Consider the following 21526-nt stretch of genomic DNA (forward strand, 5'->3'; position numbering starts at 1 on the left):
TTTGACCTAACTAATCTGTAATGTTTTTATGATATTTGCTCCCAGACTATTATCTTCATGGAATATTTCCAATTATTGCGAATATCTGAAGTTGCCATAATTGAATTGTATCTTTTTAATGCTTTTTAAATGAACAGTTTTTAACAATTGTGGCCTGTTAGGAGCGTGAACAATAAATACTGTATACTTTTATATTGTTGTTTTGGTTTCGACTTGGTGTTGGCGAGCTGAATAGTTGATGCTTGAAAGTAATATGTATGAAGGTTGGGTTTATGGATGTTTAATAAGAGCCCAAAGGGATCTTGCTTTTGACAGAAGTAGCTATATACCAATGCCAGGGCTTTGAGGATTCATTGGAAAGAAAGGGGCAGGAGGTGTTCAGCTAGATATCGATGCCAGGACTTCGAGGGGTCGTGGAATGAAAGGGGCAGGAGGTGTTCAGCTAGATATCGAGGCCAGGACTTTGAGGGGTCGTGGAATGAAAGGGGCAGGAGGTGTTCAGCTAGATATCGATGCCAGGACTTCGAGGGGTCGTTGGAATGAAAGGGGCAGGAGGTGTTCAGCTAGATATCGATGCCAGGACTTCGAGGGGTCGTTGCAATGAAAGGGGCAGGAGATGTTCAGCTAGATATCGATGCCAGGACTTCGAGTGGCCGTAGGAATGAGAGGGGCAGGAGGCGTTCAGCTCGATATCAATACCAGGGCTTCGAGGGGTCGTGGAATGAAAAGGGCAAGAGATGCTCAGCTAGGTATTGATGCTGGGCTTCGAGGGGTCGTGGAATGAAAGGGGCAGGAGGTTTTCAGCTAGATATTGATGTCCAGGCTTTGAGGGCTCATTGGAATGAACGGGCAAGAGGCCTTCAGCTAGATATCAATGCCTGGACTTCGAGGTGTCGTGGAATAAAAGGGGCAGGGCTCTTTTAGCTAGATATCAATGCCAGGGCTTCGAGGATTCACTGGAATGAAAGGGGCAGGAGGTGTTCAGCTAGATATCGATGCCGGGGCTTTGAGAGGTCATGGAATGAAAGGGACAGGGGAGGTTCAGCTAGATATTGATGTCGGGGTTTTGAGGAGTTGTTGGAATGAAAGGGGCAGGAGGTGTTCAGCTAGATATCGATGCCGGGGCTTTGAGGTGTCATGGAATAAAAGGGGCAGGGGGATTTCAGCTAGATATCGATGCCAGAGCTTTAGGTCCTGGAATGAAAGAGACAGAGGAGGTTCAGCTAGATATTGATGCCGGAGCTTTGAGGAATCGTTAGAATGAAAGGGGCAGGAGGTGTTCAGCTAGATATCGATGCCAGGGCTTCGAGGGATCGTGGAATGAAAGGGGCAGGGGGGTTTCAGCTAGATATTGATGCCAGGGATTCGAAGGGCCATGGAATGAAAGGGGTAGGAGGAGTTCAGCTAGATATCGATGCCAGAGCTTTAGGTCCTGGAATGAAAGAGACAGGGGAGGTTCAGCTAGATATTGATGCCGGAGCTTTGAGGAATCGTTAGAATAAAAGGGGCAGGAGGTGTTCAGCTAGATATCGATGCCAGGGCTTCGAGGGATCGTGGAATGAAAGTGGCTGAAAGGGCTGTTGGAGGCTAATAGGCATGAGGAGACAAGTGGATTTCAGAGGTGATTGCGCCAAGTTGAAAACTAAACCCCCCCCATGAGTCATCTTCACAACGGACTCCATTTGGTTGGCCAATACAAGTTGGAACAGTTTTTCCATTCTTGGAAACCTCTTGAATCAGACCCAATAAATAGGATAATTGTATGTTCGAGGCATATGAGCTGCAGAATACATACTTGTGCATAGATCGCCATCTGGTGGTGGGCTCAAATGTATGCAGTTTGTTGTTGTCTTGGAAGAAATCTTTGTGGTCACGAGATAGGGGACTCCTCCCTTGAACGATAGTGCACATGGGCATCGACTCCATCCTCAGATTGTTTTTTTTCCGCCATCGGGTTCGGATGTGACTTGTTGCGCTCCGAGCTCAGTACCTCAGGCAGAGGATTCGGAAGAGCTCGAGATCATCTCTGAATCTGTCGATGTCGACTCTGATGACCACATCACTCCAGGGCAGCGAGTGAGTACAAAAGAAGTAAACAGAAGGCTCCGGTCAAAACTTCGCCTCAAGGCCTTAGTCAAGACCATAAGAAAAGTTCAGAAGCCCCGCCTCTGGGCCTGGCACCAGAAACTGAAGAAAAGCCTTCCGGCAGCTCGGGACCGAGCAAGCCGCATATCAGTACTCAGAAAACACCTTCGGTACCGAAATCGGGGATACACATCTCCATCATGCCCAAAAAGGCCTCAACGCCGAACCTTTCGGCACCGAAACACCATAAGGCCTCGGAACCGGAAAAGCACCAAAAATCGTCGGATCCGAAGAAAAGTTCTGACTCTGCTCTGACTTCGAAGCCAAAGGAGCACAAAGCTCCTCCTACAGCTATAGAGACCAAATCAAAGCCACACTCGGAACCAAAAAAATCGGCACCGAAAGAAGACAACCAGGAAGAACTGTTTCGGCCAGATCCTATCGATCCAAAACAAAAAACATTACATGTGGACCCTAAAACAGGCCATATCGTCAGTCTTCGCACAAAGAAGAGGACTTCTGATACCTCACCCACACCTGAGGTACCTGTAAAGAAGAGAGACTTTGCAACCTCACCCAAATGACCCTCTTCTCCTATCCTTCCTACTAAACCTTTGTGTCCTATCAACTCTCCTATACCCTCTCCTAGATTTTCTCCATGCTCACCCTTACCACCACAGGATGAGGATGATTTAGGGGATGGGGGTGGAGACAGTAAGGATCCCTTAGACAACCCTGATGATGACAACACTACCGCACCACAGGATACATGGGACGATTACAATGATCCCACAGATCCTCCAGACCTTCCTGATCCAGACCCATACCCATCTAAGCCATCCCCCCCAGACGATAGTATAGGATCTAGTCAGTACATTAATAGAGTTGCGCAATATCATGGCGTGGAACTACATTCCGACCCCATGGAAGAAGACTTCCTAATGGACACTTTTGCCCAATCACAAAAACCAATACAGACATTGCCAATGCTCAAGGGTGTCATTAAAAATGTACCAGACATATTTAAAGACCCTGTCAGAACCAGAATTCTCAATCCCTGATTGATAAAAAATATAAGTCTGCCCCTAAAGATCCAGTATACATCAAAGGGCAACTTCCCTTAGATTCTTTAGTAGTGCCCAATGCAAGAAAACGTGCAAATTCCCAAACCTCTGGTGATGCACCACCCCCAGACAAGAAATCGAAATTGCTGGATGCATCAGGTGAACAAGTTGCCTCCCAAGCAGCCATTCACTGGAGGATAGCTAACTCGCAAGCACTACTTGCCCGATGTGACAGGGCTCACTACGATGAGCTTGAAATTCTTATCCAACGCTTACCTGACCAGTACAAGGCCAAAGATCTGGTCCAGGAGGGCAAGTTAATTACAAACTATCAGAAATGGGAATCTATAGTTGGCTGCGGCTGGCGCCGAGGTCCAAATAGGGATCCTTCTTCCTAAGTCAGAGTAAGGGGGCTATACCCTTTGATAACCCCTGCTCAACCCTGTGGTAACGTAGCACAAGCAGACAGGCCTATTTCAGAGGCAGTGTGTGAAGCATTTATGACCATACACAATAACGCAGTGAAGACACTAAAAAGGGACACCACATAAGTAGCTATAGAAAAATACGTATCTTTATATAGGTTTAACACAAGGCTCAAGCGACCAAGAAACCACAATGCACATAATTACAGAGTCACTCCAAAAGCAATAGAGGACTCAAAAAGCGTGTGGAACAAACTTAGTTAGAGGTCGGGGTCCATGCGACCCGGTGATGTACCTGGAATTTAAAGGGGCACGGCACGCAGCCTCACAAGGAAGCCACGGTGATGACAGGCGGACTCGTAGCGGCCACAGCTTCTAGCTGTAGCGATCTGCTGCGTGCACTCACGATAATCCTGGGACGGGGCTTAAAGGTGGGCACCCAGCAACACACGCAGGTGATAACAAGAACCTCAAAGTGGTGACTAGGGCGTGCACTCAGCGGCACAGCTCCTCAGCTGCAGCGGCCCGCAATAGTGATAGCAATGATTCTCATAGGACGGCAAATGTGGGCACTCCGCGGCACAGCTCCTCTGCTGCAGTGGCCCACAATAGCGATTACGATGATTCTCGTAGGACGGCAAATGCGGGCACTCAGCGGCAACAGTTCCTTAGCTGCAGCGGCCCACAATAGCGCTAACGGTGACTTTGGTAACACAGGCAACTGCGGGCTCTCAGCGGCAACAGCTTCTCAGCTGCGGCGGCCCACAATAACGATGCCATGACTTTCAGCCCGTGTTCCCCGCAGTAGACCCAGAGGCTCTGGAATTCTCGACGGACGCCTCACCTGCAAGTAGAATCCCCCCTCAAATAGGATCCGGACGGCTGATGGGTGAAGTCTAATGTCCCTGAGACTTCAGCAGGAGGCAAGCTCAAATCAGGCCCTTGGGTAGTAGCTTCAACAAGATGGATGAAAGTTTCAAAGTCCTTTCCCTCTAGTTACACGGACACAGGTTTGTCTTGACATCCCTAAGTAACACACTGTGTAGGGGTTTCAGCACAGATCTTTATACCCCGAAAGTCTTTGTTCTCAAAAAGTCACAAATCACTGAACCCAGCAAGAACCAGTTTGGTGTCGTCCTGGACCACTCTATTTACGAGGCGGCATCCTGCCTTTCAGGGAGAGGGGGTCTGCCATCAGACGCACAGTGGGAGGTGGAGCTATCATTCACCTTGCCAGGCACAGCCCTACTCAGATCAAAGGGTCACCCCTCCCCATACTCCAACTGCAGATCTCTCTATTCAATCCAGGTCGGTCTCAGCGTGCAGTGACCCTCCAAAACCAGACAGCCAATACACATACCAGCAAAGCACAGGGGAAGGCTTAGACAAGAAAATACCTACTTCCCATAAGTGGTAGTTTTAAACACAGAATATAAAAATAATCGTCACTAAAAGATGCACTTTAATATTTGGGCTCAGGCATACTAAATTCGACTTTCCTATCATGTTCCTTGGGTCAATTAGGATTATACCAATTCATACAGTCAATTTACAATAGGGAGCATTTGCGCTGTGGCACTGAATGGCAGTGGCACAGCGCCCAGAGCATCTAACACCAGCAAACACAGAGGAGACAAAAGCGAAAGATGGAAGGGAGACCCACGCCAATGGTCACAGGTTTAACACAAACGCATCCATCAAATGTGCCCTCGATACAACAGATACTGCATCTAGATCCATTAACACCAGTGTCTTACTCCGCAGACATGCATGGTTACGCATTTCCGGGTTTAAACAGGAAGTGCAAACAACTGTTTTAAATCAGCCGTTCGATCAAGAACACCTGTTTGTCCCAGCTGTGGACACAACTCGAGAAAAAATGAAAAAAGACACGAACACTGCAAAATCCATGAGAGCATTACCGTTTCAGCCCACACGAGGCTCCTTTCGTCGCTCCTTCTATAGGGGCGGATCCAAAAACATTGTCACAGACTCTACTTCCTTCTACAAGACTCCTACACAAACATCCCCCAACAGGGGATATTTTAGAGGGGTCTACAGAGGAAATAATAACAAAGGAAGAGGTCGCGGTAACAACAACCGAACCTCCCCTACTACCAAGCAATGACTCCCCTCCGCTCCCTCCAGACCATTCCACTCTGAGGAAGACTATCACAGTTCCTACCTGTCTGGAACTCCATCACTACAGACAAGTTGTATGGTTACTGCCTGGAACTTACCGCAACTCCCCCTACTATACCACCCAGACAACGTCCAATGTCCAAGGAACATCTAAAGCTTCTCAAACAAGCAGTTCTATCACTTCTTCAAAAGCATGCAATAGAACCAGTTCCCCTCCAGTATCAAGGCTCGGGGTTTTACTCCCTTTACTTTCTCATCCCATAGAAAGACGGTACTCTCAGACCAATACTGGACCTCAGACCACTCAACCTCTATATATAGTCAGATCATTTCCATATGACCACTCTTCAACAGCTCCTCCCACTACTCCAACAAGGCAACTTCCTTGCCACTCTAGACCTCAAAGCTGCCTACTTCCAAATTCCTATGCACCCTGCTCACAGGAAATATTTAAGGTTTGTAGTGGACGGTCAACACTATCAATTAAAGGTACTCCCATTCGGCGTGACCACAGCACCCAGAGTCTTCACTAAATGTCTGGAGGTAGTAGCCACCCACTTGCGAAGACAACAAATTCATGTGTTCCCATACCTGGACGACTGGCTAGTAAAATCAAGTCATACAATCAGTGCGTTCACCACACTTACAGAACTATTCACCTGCTTCACACCTTGGGATTCACAATAAACCTCACCAAATCACATCTCCAGCCGTCCCCCAAACATCAGTATCTAGGAGCCACAATAGACACTTCCAAAGCCCTGGCATACCCCAATCCAGCCAGGATAGCCAGTATACAAAACCTCATAACAAGATTTCAACCCCAACATTCACTACCAGCTTGGGAATTTATGCAGCTAATAGGGATGATGGCCTCCTGCATTTTCATTGTGCCTCATGCAAGGCTTCAGATGCGTCCTCTCCAAGAATGCTTAGCACGTCAGCGGAACCAGGCTCAAGGTCAACTTTCAGATCTGGTGGATAGCCGCACACATCGCTCTCTGCAGTGGTGGACTACACAAAACCTTTCCAAGGGTAGTGGCTGGAAATCGAGACGCATACTTCACACGCCGGACTCGGGAGCAGAGATCTCCGTTTGACTCGGACCCACACGTCCGCTCGTACATGTCTCCTTAATTAATGAGACACCGGGAAGGACCACCCTATCTTTCCTGTTCTCTTTTTTTCGAGTAACCAGCATCGCGACCGGGACGGAATTATCACCGGTACTGCGATATCCATGATTTTGCCATAATACAGCCCTGAAGAATCACAATTGTACCACGTTGTGACGAAACACGTGTCAGCTGGTCTTTTGTTTCTGTATTGATCTGGATTGATATATAAATCAAATTAAAGAAAAGGGAGTTGGAGGATAGGAAGGTAGGTTTTTCCTCCAGTTGCAATACGTTTATCAAAAAGAATCCAAAGGGATCCTAATAAAACCTACCTAAGATTATGTACTCAACAATTATATCTTGCTTCGATGAGGATTAGCGTCATTTAGGATTTTGTTGATCCCATCACAAACATTCTTGTTTCCCTAGACGTGGAAAGTTTATATACGAGTCTGCCGCACAATGACACTATGAATATACTGGAAGATACTCTATACCAGAGTGACTGGCCATATAAGACACCACAACATTTTGTACTGGATTGTTGTAAATTGGCTTTACAAGAGAATTTTTTCAGATTTGAACATATCATGTTCAAGCAACAACACGGTACCAGTATGGGAAGCACTTTTGCTCCAATTGTGGCTGGCCTATATGTTTACCATCTGGAAACCAACAAAATCCTAAATGACGCTAATCCTCATCGAAGCAAGATACAAGGTTGGTGGAGATACATCGATGATGTACTTATGATCTGGAAAGGAAATGAAAACGAAGTACGGGATTTCCTGATGTGGCTCAATGAACAAGACAGTTTTTTAAAATTTACGCATACCATGAGTAGATCAGAATTAATATTCCTTGACCTCACTATACATGTTTCCAGTGAAGGTTTGCGGACAACTACCCATTTTAAACCTACTGCAAAGCACTGCCTCCTAAGATATGACAGTTTTCACCCGAGAAATCTAAAAGCTAATTTACCTTATGGACAATTCCTGAGGTTAAGAAGGAACTGTTCGGTGAAATCCGATTATGTTGAACAAGCCAAAGATTTAGCATTGAAGCTAAAACAAAGAAAATATCCAAGATCTGTAATAAGACAAGCACAAAAAAGAGCAGGCAACAATAACAGAGAAGCACTGTTGGAAACCTATGAAAATGAAATATCAGAACAACCTAAACGTCCCATCTGTATAACAACGTACAACATAATGTCTGATCAAGTGACAAAAGTGATCAAGAAACACTGGTCTACTCTCAACAGTAGCGGTCTCAACATACCGTTACCAATGTTCTCACATAGAAGGAGCCAAAACCTAAAGGATATTCTGGTACATACACGTCCACTGACCCAACAGGTCAGTCAGCAGATAAGTAATCTCCCTGAAGGCCACCACCCATGTGGTAATTGAAGTGTCTGCCATTTAACTAAGAAAACAACAAGATTCACTTTCAATACAGGGACCACTTGGGACCTCAGAACCTTCACGAACTGTCAAACCACCGGAACAGTGTATCTGTTCACTTGCCCATGCAATCTCCACTATGTGGGAATGACCACAAGAAAAACCACAACAAGAATTAGTGAGCATCGTAGTCCTATCCGATGTCTGAGAGCAAGTACAAGAATGACTAATCATTTCTTAGAAAAGAAACATTCTCCTAATGATATGAATTGGATCATCCTTAAGAAAATTAGACCCGGTGACAATCTTGAACATCGACTTCACATAAAAGAACAACGATGGGTCTATAAATTACATACAGATACCCAGGGCCTCAATGACAATATTCCGTGGAACACATTAAACCGCTGAGGAAAGATCACCTGTTGAATAACATTTGTAATAGGAATGCTTGAGAAATAATTTTCTTTAAAGACCTTAAGCCAAAAACCATGCCTGATCCAAAATCACCAACCTCAATAATATACACCATCTTAGGTAGAGTGAGTATATAGTAACCAGTATGACAAAAGCCCTTTACATAATAAAGATGGAATTTGGATATAAGATAATTTTCCTTACAATAAAGTTTTTCAAAATAACATGACTATGGGATGTTTATATCATGTCATCCAAAATGTCTATAGCTTCCTGACGGTTTTAGAACCTCATCCCTGGTAATAATGCCTTTTTTCATGAACTATTTCATCAATCCCTTTCTCATACCTGTATTACTATCGGGATAAAAACACCACTCCAAGATGGCGCCCAAAAAGTTGAGAAAAGATCGTTTTTTAGAATCGACATTAGAGTATGGTTTTTTCAATTATAATAAAAGGCGTTCCATCCTTCGTAACAGTGTATGCCCATAAAGTTATCACGGAACGAATGTCCCTCGAACTTGTTCATACTCCCGGATAACATCTATTACTAATGTTCATGACTACGAACTTACGCTAAATTCAAAATCAAATACTACTAATATTGTCTATTAAAAAATTCACGCTTGGACTTTATTTAAATGATAGAATCGAAGCTTTATTCTATCTTGAAAGAATAAGGAACTAATTCACCACTCAAAGATGGCGCCCAAAACCACTCGGGCGCACACCTGTGAATCGTTCCCTTTTCCCGCCTGTAGTAACATTTAAAAAGGAGCACCGGCAGTGAACAAACAATATGCGGTGTTCCTGGGAGCTACTACATTTCACGGCGGATGGTCCTATCGAGACAAGTAAGTTCGGATAGAGGAAGCAGCTCGTCATGACAAATCTTTAGGATTCAGTCTCCCTCATTTGGTTTTATATAAAAAAAACCCTTGTGCAAAACTCACATTATCTCATATCCTGATCTAGATTTCTAGAGTCTCCCAGCCCCAGCAACGCCATGGAGTAGAATTACACCTCCAAAATAGTAGGTTATATTTACGCAACCTACCGCAATTCTGTGGTATGTCTATATGTGTAATTGTCTATGTGTTTCACTATATTCACTTGAGCACTTATAAATATGCACCTTATTTTCTAAGATTTATGACACTTGAAATGAGTATGAATTGATTATGGTCCCCTGTCCACATTATCTTGTGGACTAGGGTGTGTAACTAATTTTTATGTGTCATTTTATCTTTATACAGAAACATCGACCCTATACATCTAAGAAATTCTTGTAACATGGGTATCGTATGTATTTAGTAAACCAAGTGTGTTTGCTTAAGTTTACATCTAACAGAGTTTTTAAAGGCACGGAGTGGTACACGCAAGGCTGGTCCTTGTGTGGTCCTGATGAAGTGGTTGGGGTAACCACGAAACATGTCGACCAAGTAAATAGGGACAGCTTCACATAATGGTTACTGTTCTCTATTACTAGCCCCATTTTATTATACATTTATCGGATAGGAGCAGAATAAAATTAGGGCTCACTATCCAGGTAATTTTTACTGGTTTACTTCACTTTTTTCACTCCACCCCAGCACAGCACTACACATAGTTTAAAATAAAAAGTGCTCCTGCGTATTTCGCTAAGTTGTAGCACGCCCCAGACAGTAGATGCCTGGGAAGACCCCTATGATGAAGCATGTCACCCTGGGGAAACCCTAGGTGAGTGAGGGGACTCTAGAATAAACAAGTGTTTTTTTCTAGCATATGACTCCAATAATTGTTGAGTACATAATCTTAGGTAGGTTTTATTAGGATCCCTTTGGATTCTTTTTGATATATAAATCCCCATTAAGATACTCCTGATGTCGACCTTCATAATTTCTGCAAGTAAAGTTCTTTACATTTTGGTTTTTACCCTCACACGTGTGCACAGGACTTGTTTCTATAGCAGACGCATCTCTCACCGGCTGGGGAGCCCATCTCTTAAATCATACAATTCAGGGCAGGTGGACCCCTCAACAAAAAGTGCTCCACATCAATCACCTCGAATTGCTAGCAATATTTCTGGCATTAAAATCCTTCCAGACACATCTTATCAACAAAAGTGTCCTTGTCCGTACGGACAATATGACAGCAATGTATTATGTATAAAAACAAGGGGGGACACATTCTCTACAGCTTTCTCAACTAGCGCAGAACATATGGCGATGGGCCATCCCACAAAGGATGAACCTTGTAGCAGAACATCTTCCAGGCGTACACAATCAGATTGCGGATCTGCTCAGTCGTCAGACACAGCAGATACACAAATGGGAACTTCACCCTCAAGTTCTTTATCCATTTTTTCAGATGTGGGGCCACCCAGATATAGATCTGCTCACAACACACGCAAATGCAAAATGCCCAACCTTTGCCGCCAGCTATCCACACCCATTGTCCAAAGGCAATGCGATATGGATGAATTGGTCAGGCAGATTTGCGTGCGCTTTTTCGCCACTCCCACTCATTCCATTAGTAGGACCCAGTCTGAAACAGCAGTCTCTCAAAATGATCCTAGTTGCTCCAACGTGGGCCCAGCAACCATGGTTCACAAAACTCCTGGAACTCTCAGTAGTACCACACCAAAGCTTCTCACACAGAACCATGGAGAGATAAGGCAACCAGATCCAGCTCAATTGAACCTGGCAATCTGGCTCCTCAAGTCCTAGAGTTCGGTTACCTTAACCTCCCACCGGATTGTATGAACATCCTTGAAGAAGCAAGACACCCTACTACTAGGGCTTGCTATGCAGCCAGATGGAAAAGATTTGTTATTTACTGCAATAACAATAAAATTGCCCCACTAGATGTTTCAATTCAAAACATTATTTGCTACTTACTGCATCTACAAAGCTGTAATCTAGCATATACATCCATAAGACTACATCTGGCTGCCCTCACAACTTACCTACAAAACAGACATTTGTCACTGTTTAGGGTGCCTGCTATCAAAGCATTCATGGAAGGACTTAAAAGGATAATTCCTCCCACAATTCCACCCTCACCAGTGTAGAATTTAAGTATTGTCCTTACTAGACTCATGGGTCCCCTATTTGAACCTTTACACAAATGCGAACTGCAGTTCCTTAGATGGAAAGTATCTTTCCTAGTCGCAATCACCTATCTCAGGACAGTAAGTGGGATCCAGGCTTTCACCATACAAGAACCATTCTTAAAAAATACATCATCATAAGGGGGTTCTCAGAACAAATCCAAAATTTCTTCCCAAAGTAATCTCTGCTTTCCATCTCAATCAATCTGTGGAGCTAACCGTTTTCTTCCTAAAATCAGATTCCGTGGCAGAAAGAGCTCTTCACACACTAGATGTCAAAAGAGCTTTACTTTATTACACTGACAGGACTAAACCCTTTAGCAAAACAAACCAACTGTTTATAGCTTTCTTGCCACCTCATAAAGGAAATCCCATCTCCAAAGCTGGAATCGCCAGGTGGATAGTCAGATGTATTTAAATTTGCTATCACAAAGCAAAACACACATTAACAGTTCCCCCTAGAGCTCACACAACAGGCAAACTAGGGTCTTCCATGGCATTCTTAGGGAACATTCCCTTAGATGACATTTGTAAGGCAGCAACATGGTCTACAACACACACCTTCACCAAACACTATTGTGTAGACGTGCAGGCAAAACACCAGACTTCTGTGGGCCATGCTGTTCTTAATACACTTTTTCAAACCACTGCAACAGATACAGGTCACCACCGCTTAGGGAGAATACTGCTATACAGTCTATGCACAAGTATGTATTCTGCAGCTCATATGCCTCGAACGCAAAATGCTACTTACCAGTATGCATCTGTTCTTGGCATGTACAGCTGTAGAATTCATATGCCCACCCACCTCCCCGGTGCCTCTCTCTGTTCCAGTGTTATCTTACTTAGATACATTACACATGGACATCTTTTCTGTTTCTTACAAACTCCATCATTTCCCTTCATGGCGAAAAACAATGTGAGGATGGAGTCGATGCCCATGCGCACTATCGCCCAAAGAAGGAGTCACCTATCTCGTGACCACAAAGACTTCTTCCAAGCAACAAACTGCAAACATCCGAGCCCAACATGAGATGGCGATCTATGCACAAGTATGAATCCTGCAGCTGTAAATGCCAACAACAGATGCATACTGGTAAGTAGCATTTTCCTTATCGGCAAAAGCTATGTAGGTTGCATAATTTATACAGCACTCTAAGGGGTGTATTAACTAGGAAATGGTGCAGAGTGGCGCTGCGAGCAATTTTGCAGTGCTGCGCTGTGTCATTTTAAAAAGGCAGGGATGCGCCATATTTACAAGGATACGGCACACACCTGTGTTTTCCCAAAAGCTGCCTAGCACCAACGCAGACACCCTTGCGATATAGTGCATTGCAGGGATGATTCTCTGCAACGCAGGCACCCTTGCACCATGGTACAAGGGTGTCTGTGTTGCAGGGAATGATTGTTTATGTGCAGGAAGGGATAATCAATCAATCAATCATGTAATTTGTAAAGCGCACTACATACCCGTAAGGGTTTCAAGGCGCTGGGGGGGGGGGGGGTTGCTGCTGCTACTGGTCTTGAGTTGTCTCCTGAAGGTCAGCAGGTCTTCGGTTTGTCGTAGGTAGAGGGGGAGGGTGTTCCAGGTCCTGGCGGCACGGTGGGAGAAGGATCTGCCTCCGGAAGTAGTTCTCTGGATCCGTGGGACCGTGGCCAGGGCGTGGTCAGCAGAGCGGAGTTTCCTATTGGATATGTAGAAGGAGAGTCGATTGTTGAGATAGGTTGGTCCAGTCTTGTGGAGTGCCTTGTGTGCATGGATCAGGAGCCTGAAGGAGATTCTCCTGTCGACGGGGAGCCAGTGCAGGTTCCTCAGGTGGGGGGTGATGTGGTCGCGGCGCGGGACGTCGAAGATCAGGCGTGCAGAGGCATTCTGGATTCTCTGCAGTCTGTTGATGAGCTTGGACGAGGCTCTGGCGTAGAGGGCGTTTCTGTAGTCGAGTCTGCTGCTGACTAGGGCCTGGGTGACTGTTTTCCTCGTGTTTGTTGGGATCCAACTGTAGATCTTGCGGAGCATGCGGAGGGTGTTGAAGCAGGTGGAAGAGACTGCTTTGACTTGTTTGGTCATGGTGAGTTTTGAGTCGAGGAAGATTCCCAGGTTGCGTGCGTGGTCGGTGGGGGCCGAGGGGGGTCCCCAGTGCTGCGGGCCACCATGAATCATCCCATGATGAGGGGTTGGACCCGAGGATGAGGATCTCCGTCTTGTCAGAGTTCAGCTTGAGTCGGCTTTCCTTCATCCAGTCGGCGATTGCCTTCATTCCCTGGTGGAGGTTGGATTTGGCGGTGAGAGGGTCCTTGGTGAGGGAGAGGATCAGCTGCGTGTCGTCGGCGTAGGAGATTATGTTGAGGTTGGGCGATGCGTGCGAGTGGTGCCATGTAGACATTGAACAGTGTCGGGCTGAGGGAAGATCTTTGAGGGACGACGCAGATGATCTCGAAGGCCTCGGACCGGAACGGGGGGAGGCGGACTCTCTGAGTTCTGCCGGAGAGGAAGGAGGTTGTCCAGTCCAGGGCCTTCTCCCGGATCCCTGCGTCTTGGAGTCGCGTGCGTAGTATGCGGTGGCAGACGGTGTCGAAGGCGGCGGAGAGATCCAGGAGGATGAGGGCCGCCGTCTTGCCGTTGTCTAGAAGGATCCTGATGTCGTCCGTGGCGGCGATGAGGGCGGTCTCGGTGCTGTGGTTGCTGCGGTTGCTGCGGAATCCTGATTGGGATGGGTCCAGGATGTTGTTATCTTCGAGGTGACGGGTGAGCTGGGTGTTAAGTATCTTCTCGATGACCTTTGGTGGGAGAGGAAGCAGGGAGATGGGGCCGAAGTTTTTGAGGTCGCTCGGATCCGCCTTGGGTTTCTTCAGTAGGGCGTTGATCTCGGCATGCTTCCAGCTCTCGGAGAAGGTGGCGGTCTCGAAGGAGAGGTTGATGATTTTGTGCAGGTGGGGTGCGATGGAGTTGCTGGCTTTGTTGAAGATGTCGTGCGGGAGAGAGTCGGAGGGGGATCCAGAGTGGATTGTGCCCATGGTCGTGATTATGTCCTCGATGCTCACGTTGGCCCAGGTTGTCAGGGTGTCGAGGGAGGTGGGGTGCGGTGGGTCTGGTGCGGTGAGGTCTGCAGGGGTAGTCCGGGGTTTGAAACTATCATGGATGTCTTTGATTTTTCGGTGGAAGTAGGTGGCGAGGGAGTCACATAGGGCTTGCGATGGCGGGATGTCGTTGGCGCTGGAGCTGGGGTTGGAGAGTTCCTTCACAATGGTGAAGAGTTCCTTGCTGTTGTTTGCGTTGTTGTCAAGGCGGTCCGCGAAGTAGGTCCTTTTGGCAGTTCTAATGAGGTGGTGGTGGTTGCGGATGGCGTCTTTGTGGGCGGCGCGGCTGTTCGGCGTCTTGTCATTGTGACATATGTTCTCCAATTTCTGGCAGGTGCACTTTGAGTCGAGGAGTTCCGGGGTGAACCAGCTGACTCTTTTGCTGGTATCTCTGTTGGTGGGTTTTTTCAACAGGGCTACGGTGTTGGCGCAGTCGTTCATCCAGGGTTCGAGGGTGAGTGCACCATCATCAGGGTTGGTGGGGTTGGTCGGAGGGTTGAGTGCGAGGCTTGTCTGTAGTTGTTCTTCAGTGACTTTGCCCCAGCAGCGGCGGGGGGTCTGTGGGGTGTGGTGGTGTGTGAGGGGTTTTCGGAAGAAGTGGATGCAGTGGTGGTCTGTCCACCTTTCTGCACATATACAATCTTTAAAGGTGATAATCTCTTTCTAAGTGTGCTGCAGGATGTGCCAATCTGATATCTTCTTTTGCATGGCGTTAGTCATTGGAGCTGCCTCAGAGTTACACATCCTTGTAAATCTGGGTCAGCGTCAAAAGCAATGGGTTTTGCAGTGGAACGCCAACTGCAACACCCACTGCATGCTCTTTGCACACAGATATCTGCATGAAAGGGTACCATATTTACAAAGCGGTGTTAAGTCATGCAAAGTGCCCCAACACCACTTTGTGAACATGGAGCAGGGCATTGCGCCACCGGAATTTAGGAAAAAGTGACGTTCAGCTGGCACAATCCCCTAGTACATATGGGTCCCCTCTTTTATACTCATTTTCTATTTGTTCTCTGAAGGAAGAGAGAGAGGTCTTTACCTAGTCCAAACCAGTTCTGGTCAGTCCTGGAGCACTTTGTTGACAAGACTCCGTCTTTCCTTTCAAAGTGTAGGCCAGGGACATCAGACGCACCACAGGAGGTGGAGCCAGCATTGTGGAGGGAAGGCACAGCCCTGTTCAGGTCCCAGGTGCAACTCCTCCCACCACTCTACATGCAGATCTCTCTATTCAGCCCTGTGCTCACTCACCCTGTCTCTTGGAATCCCCCAGCCCCTGTCACTCAAACTCCAGACAAGGAATACACAACCTAGCAGAGGCAGGCTTGGATGGTTAGACAAGAAAATACGTACTTTCTAAAAGTGGTATTTTCAAACACAGAATGTTAAAACCAACTCCACTAAAAGATGTATTTAATCATTCTGAGTTTAGGCATACTAAACTCGAATTTCTACCTGGTTCCCTGAGTCAGTTAGGATCATAAGATGTAATAATCAAACTGCCTATTCTGGCCTATAGGGAACAGGTAGCCTTGCAATAGTGAAAAACGAAAATGGCTGTAATTCACTATTAGGACATGCCACACACACCAGGGCATGTCCTACCTTATACTTACAATGCACCTTGCCCTTGGGCCTACCATAGGGGTGACTAATATGCAGAAAAGGGAAGGTTTAGGGACTGGCAACTGGGTGCACTTGCCCAGTCAGCATGGCAGTACCAGACAGCACACAGGCTCTGCAATGGCAGACCTGAGACACACTTTACAGGCTGCTTCTGTGGGTGGCACAACCAGTGCTGCAAGCACACCAGCAGCATTTTATTTACAAGCCCTGGGCACACTCTGTGCACTGTACTAGGGTCTGACAAGTAAACCAAACCAGCCAATCATGGAGTCACTAATCCATACATCTATTTACCATAGGGAGCACTTGCACTGTGGCATTGGATAACAGTGGCACAGTGCCCAAAGCATCTAACACCTGTAAAAACACATGAGGCAACAGCAAAAAATGGAAGGGAGACCCACGCCAAGGTGCCAGGTCTAACAGGGGTGTAGCTAGCCAGCCTATGGGTGCAACACATGCCTCGTGAATAACTAAATTTCCACCTGCTCTGGTGTCAAATGGTCCCCAGGGCAGGGGGTGACGTATCTGAGGTCTGGGGGAAGCCTCGGTTGGATGTCAAAGGTGACTGAGGCTTTGAAGCTTCTGGCCTTGATTTTCTAAATTGCTAGCCATCCTTTTGGAGGAGGTGAGAGCACCTTTTGCCAAGCAGGCATTGTTCCTGGCCACTGACAGTACAGGCCCTCCCTTCCAGGGGGCAAGAAACCCATCTGTGGTGGCAGGCTGGAAGATACCAGTCAGCCAGCATACTAAGATTCTGGTATGGCTACAGGGGGCACCTCTAAAGTGCCTTCTTGGGTGCACGTCCTAATAAATCTGATACTGGCATCAGTACAGATTTATTAAGACAAGGTGTTTGATACCAAACACCAGTACTTTCATTGAAGCCATCATGTAGCTGGGAAACTCATAATGGCTATAGCCCAGTACATGTCCTCAAAATGGCTTCCTAAATACTTGCAATGACTAGCCATGGAACTAGGCATCACATGCAGTTTAATGCACCCTGCCGTGGGGCTCTCGAGGCCTGCTATAGTGGTCACGTACATATATTAGATGCAATGTATGTGCAATTGCACACAGGGAAGGGACAATCTGGCACATGCATCAAGCAAAAATCCAGTCGGTAAAATCCCGAATCGGTAAAATCACCCGTTAGCGAGTGTCAAAAACCGAATCCCAATGCATCAACCCAAATCGTGAGAAAATAAAGAATCGCTAAATAAATACCGGAAAAATAACTAATCGCAAATAGCCAATCCGCTAAAATACCGATTCGCAAAATACCGAAGTCGCAATCACCGAAATCACAATTAGCTCCCGGCAAGTGCCAATGGCTAATAACGAATCACTACTCAATGCACCAAAAATCGCAAATACCGAAAATCCCAAAATTCGCAAATTAGCATGAGCAAATTAAGGGGAAACAGAACCTGGAGGTAAAGTTACAAAAAAAAAAATTTAAAGACATACATTTTTTTTCACATGTGCAACAGATCGTACCAATCAGCAAACCCTTAAAATTGGCCCAGGAGACCCTGTTGGCTAGCACAAAATGGCAGCCCTCTACGTGCTTGCAAGGAGGATGCGAATCAATGCAGCAGGACAGCGCAGGAGAAGGGTCCAGGAGAGAGTATTCAGAGTGCGCATCACCTTGCTCGGACAGAATGAGGACGAGGTGTACGAGAAGTATCGACTGAATCGTGCCATGATCATGCGCCTCATTGCAGACCTGGAACCACTACTGCAGCACCAGACACATCGGACCAATGCAATCCCTGCGCACGTCCAGGTCCTATGCAGCCTGCACCTACTGGCCTCAGGAAGTTTCCAGGGGGTAATCGCCGTAGCCGGAGGCGTATCGCAAAGCGCACTCTCACACTTCTTCCAGAAATTCATAGATGCCATGCTGACCATGATACACACCCACATCAGCTTCCCCACAACCCCACAGCAGTTGGACCGCAACAAACAGGCATTCTACCAGGTGGCCCATTTCCCCCATGTCATTGGATGCATCGACTGCACGCATGTCTCCATCTGTCCACCCTCTGCCAAAGAGTACATATTCCGTAACCGGAAGTCCTACCACTCCATCAACGTGCAGGTTGTGTGCGATGCCAAGCACATCATCATGGACCTAGTGGCACAATTTCCGGGGAGCACACACGACTCCTACATATTCCGTCACAGTGGCATCCACAGGCGTCTACTCAACGGAGAATTCGGAGAGGGACTCCTGCTTGGTACGTACACATACCTCTTCCACACATGAGCACCACACATGTATATACATCACCGTTGCTAAGCCTTTGCTTCCATCTTGTAGGTGACAGTGCATACGCCCTGCGTGAATATATACTCACCCCCTACATCAATCCAGCAATACCACAGGAGCAACGATACAACGCCACCCACATAAGCACAAGGAATGTCATAGAGAGGACCTTTGGGATTCTGAAGAGTCGCTTTAGAATCCTACATAAGACTGGCGGTGCCTTGCTATACAAACCTGATACCTGCTGCAGGATTGTAGCTGTATGTGCTATGCTGCACAACATTGCGACCAGAAGGGGGATACCCATAGAGGTGGACAGGAATTACGACTACCGGGATGACCAACCACCCGCCCAACACCGACAGGCACACGTCCCTAACACAGCAGAGGGCCATAGGAGGCGGACATACATCATGCAACATCATTTCTGAACCAGGTAAGAATGAAACATGACTATTTAATTGGTGGTGCTACTGTTTAATGCACAGGAGCACTGAGGTATATGCGACCAAACAAGCTATAAAATAAAAGCTCCCCAAGAAAACTGTAACAACAAATGGCCATTTTAGTCACGGCTGTGCAGCGTCAAATAGGGGAGGACCATGGTTGCCCCACCACGGTCAAGTATGACTGTCAGTTAGTCTAGTGGCGCTTGCCACGAACGCCAAGCCTCCTCTCAGGTGTTTCCTCCACCTCACCACGGCCTGTCCCTGTGGAGCACTGCGAACTGCGCCGCCTGGTGCTGGACTCTGCTACAGAAACACTGCTCACACTTGAGGCAGCCTCACTGCCGTCTTCCCCTCCCAATGCGCTAGCACTGAATGTACCGCTCTGCAGGTGTTCTACTGCAGCGGTGACCTGTCCTAGAGCCTTGCCAACATCCCCGCAAACGTGTCCAAGGTCCACCTGCAGTGACACCGAGCGGCGTGCCAACACTGCGGTGCTGTTGCTCATCCTTGTGATGGCCTTTGTAGAGGCTGCGGACCTGACCAAGTTCTGTCGGTGCCTCCTCCTCTCGCTCTCATGGCCTTCCCTCATGGCACGGGTGAGCTCATGTATGTCCTCCCTCAGGTACCCATTGCCCTCTGCAACCACAGTGGTCATGTCCCTCACTGCCGCAGTCATGGCACGCATTTCTTTTGCAAGGCGCGCTATGTTAGAGCTGATTGTGGCCATGTGTCTCCCCTGCAGGCGCTGGACACGCAGCATCCTTTCCTCAATGGCAGCATTTGGGGAGATTGCAACGTCGCCTAAGGAGAGTGAACTACGCAGAGACCTGCGGCGCTGTGGGAGTCTGACACGTGCTGGTGGTGCAGCAGGCGGTGGGATGATTCGCAGATTTTGACCCGATGGTGTAGCAGGTTTCCATCACCTGCATGGGTGGAACTTGTGACCTGCGTCTCCGCTCTTTAGTTGCAGTTGTTGCGGCAGCAGGTGTTGCTGGTGCTGGTGCTGGTGCTGGTGGTGGTGGTGGTGGTGGTGGTGGTGGTGGTGGTGGTGTGGTTGCTGGTGGAGGTGGTGATTGCGTATCTTGCGCTGTATCCATGTCCGAATCGGCTGGTGTCTTCGAAATGATCAGCCGCCCGCTGTCGTCGGAATCCCCAGGAGATGCATCTGTGTGTGAAACAGTGCATGGTTAGTGGGATAGTTACACCTACGTAGTATTGTAAACGTACATGTCCCTCTGTGATCCACTAAATAAACAGTCTATATCCAGCTTCTACTGATGTGGTGATTTTTAAATCTAATTATTCCTGTGCATGCACACCGGGCTGACTTGACTAAAACTCCCATGATGCACTAGTGTTATGAGTAAAGTTGTGTGGGGCAAAGCTGCATGCACACTCTGATCCTGCTGGGGGCATGGGAATGGATTTACGCAATGCTGGGTATGGCCACAGGCATGCATCTTACCTTGGGCACTTGTGGCTGCGCTGGAGGTATCCATCTGGGTTACTCCCACGATGGCCTCAGGCTCGATGGTCCCTTCCACCAGCTCCTCCAGGGCAGTGTTAGCTTGCACTGTAGAAGGTCCGCCTCCGGTTCTGGATGCCTCCCGTAGCCTCTCCGCTATCCTCTCCTTTGCACGCTTCCTCAGCTCGTACCACCGCTTTTTAAGATCGTCAATGCTGCGGGGCATCACTCCAACTGCATTTACCCTCTCTCGGATGCGCAGCCATATGCGCCGCTTCTCAGCCTCTGGCATCTTTAGGGACAGCTTCCCGAACAGCCGATCGTGTTTGCTGCTCACCCCCTCGATCAGGTGCTCCAGCTCCCGGTCGGAAAACATGCGTTTCCTCTTGCGTGCAGCTTCTGCGCTGGATGGTGCCTCTTTCTCCATCCTGGTTGTGTAGGAGTGTAGTCCAGTTAGTTTGGCTTCAATGGGCTCAGGCAGTCTCCAGTACCTGCTCCTGTTTGCTCCTCTGGTGAGGCAATGAGGGTGGGGCTGCACAATCCATCCTGCCAAAAAAAGAGTCCTCGAACATCTAAGGGCCATAACCAAGAACGATAAACAATACCCAATAGCCAGACACTTTAAAGCTGACCGCCACCAAAACACTAGTCTGCTCTCTTTCTGTGTCTTGGATACTGTTCCTCTAAGAGAGAGAGGTGGGAACAGAGTCCTCGAATTAAGACGACTAGAGTCGAGGATGATAATTGAATATCAGACAGTAAAACCTCTGGGACATAACATTGACGAAGAACTTGCTGTACATTTGGGTTAAGATTGGTTATCATTTAGAGTTTCTGGATTTACCCTTTCTTCTTCTTCTTCTCTTTTTATTAGATG

General features: G+C 47.3%; 1 protein-coding gene across 2 annotated transcripts in view; it reads left to right on the forward strand.

Annotated features, from left to right (window-relative positions):
• The window catches only part of LOC146829749 (class I histocompatibility antigen, Gogo-B*0103 alpha chain-like), a 579784-nt gene that overhangs the window by 490301 nt on the left and 67957 nt on the right, over nt 1-21526 (forward strand). The window lies entirely within an intron of this gene.

The sequence above is a fragment of the Triturus cristatus genome, chromosome 5_2 (genome assembly GCF_964204655.1).
Source record: "Triturus cristatus chromosome 5_2, aTriCri1.1, whole genome shotgun sequence".
NCBI lineage: Eukaryota > Metazoa > Chordata > Amphibia > Caudata > Salamandridae > Triturus > Triturus cristatus.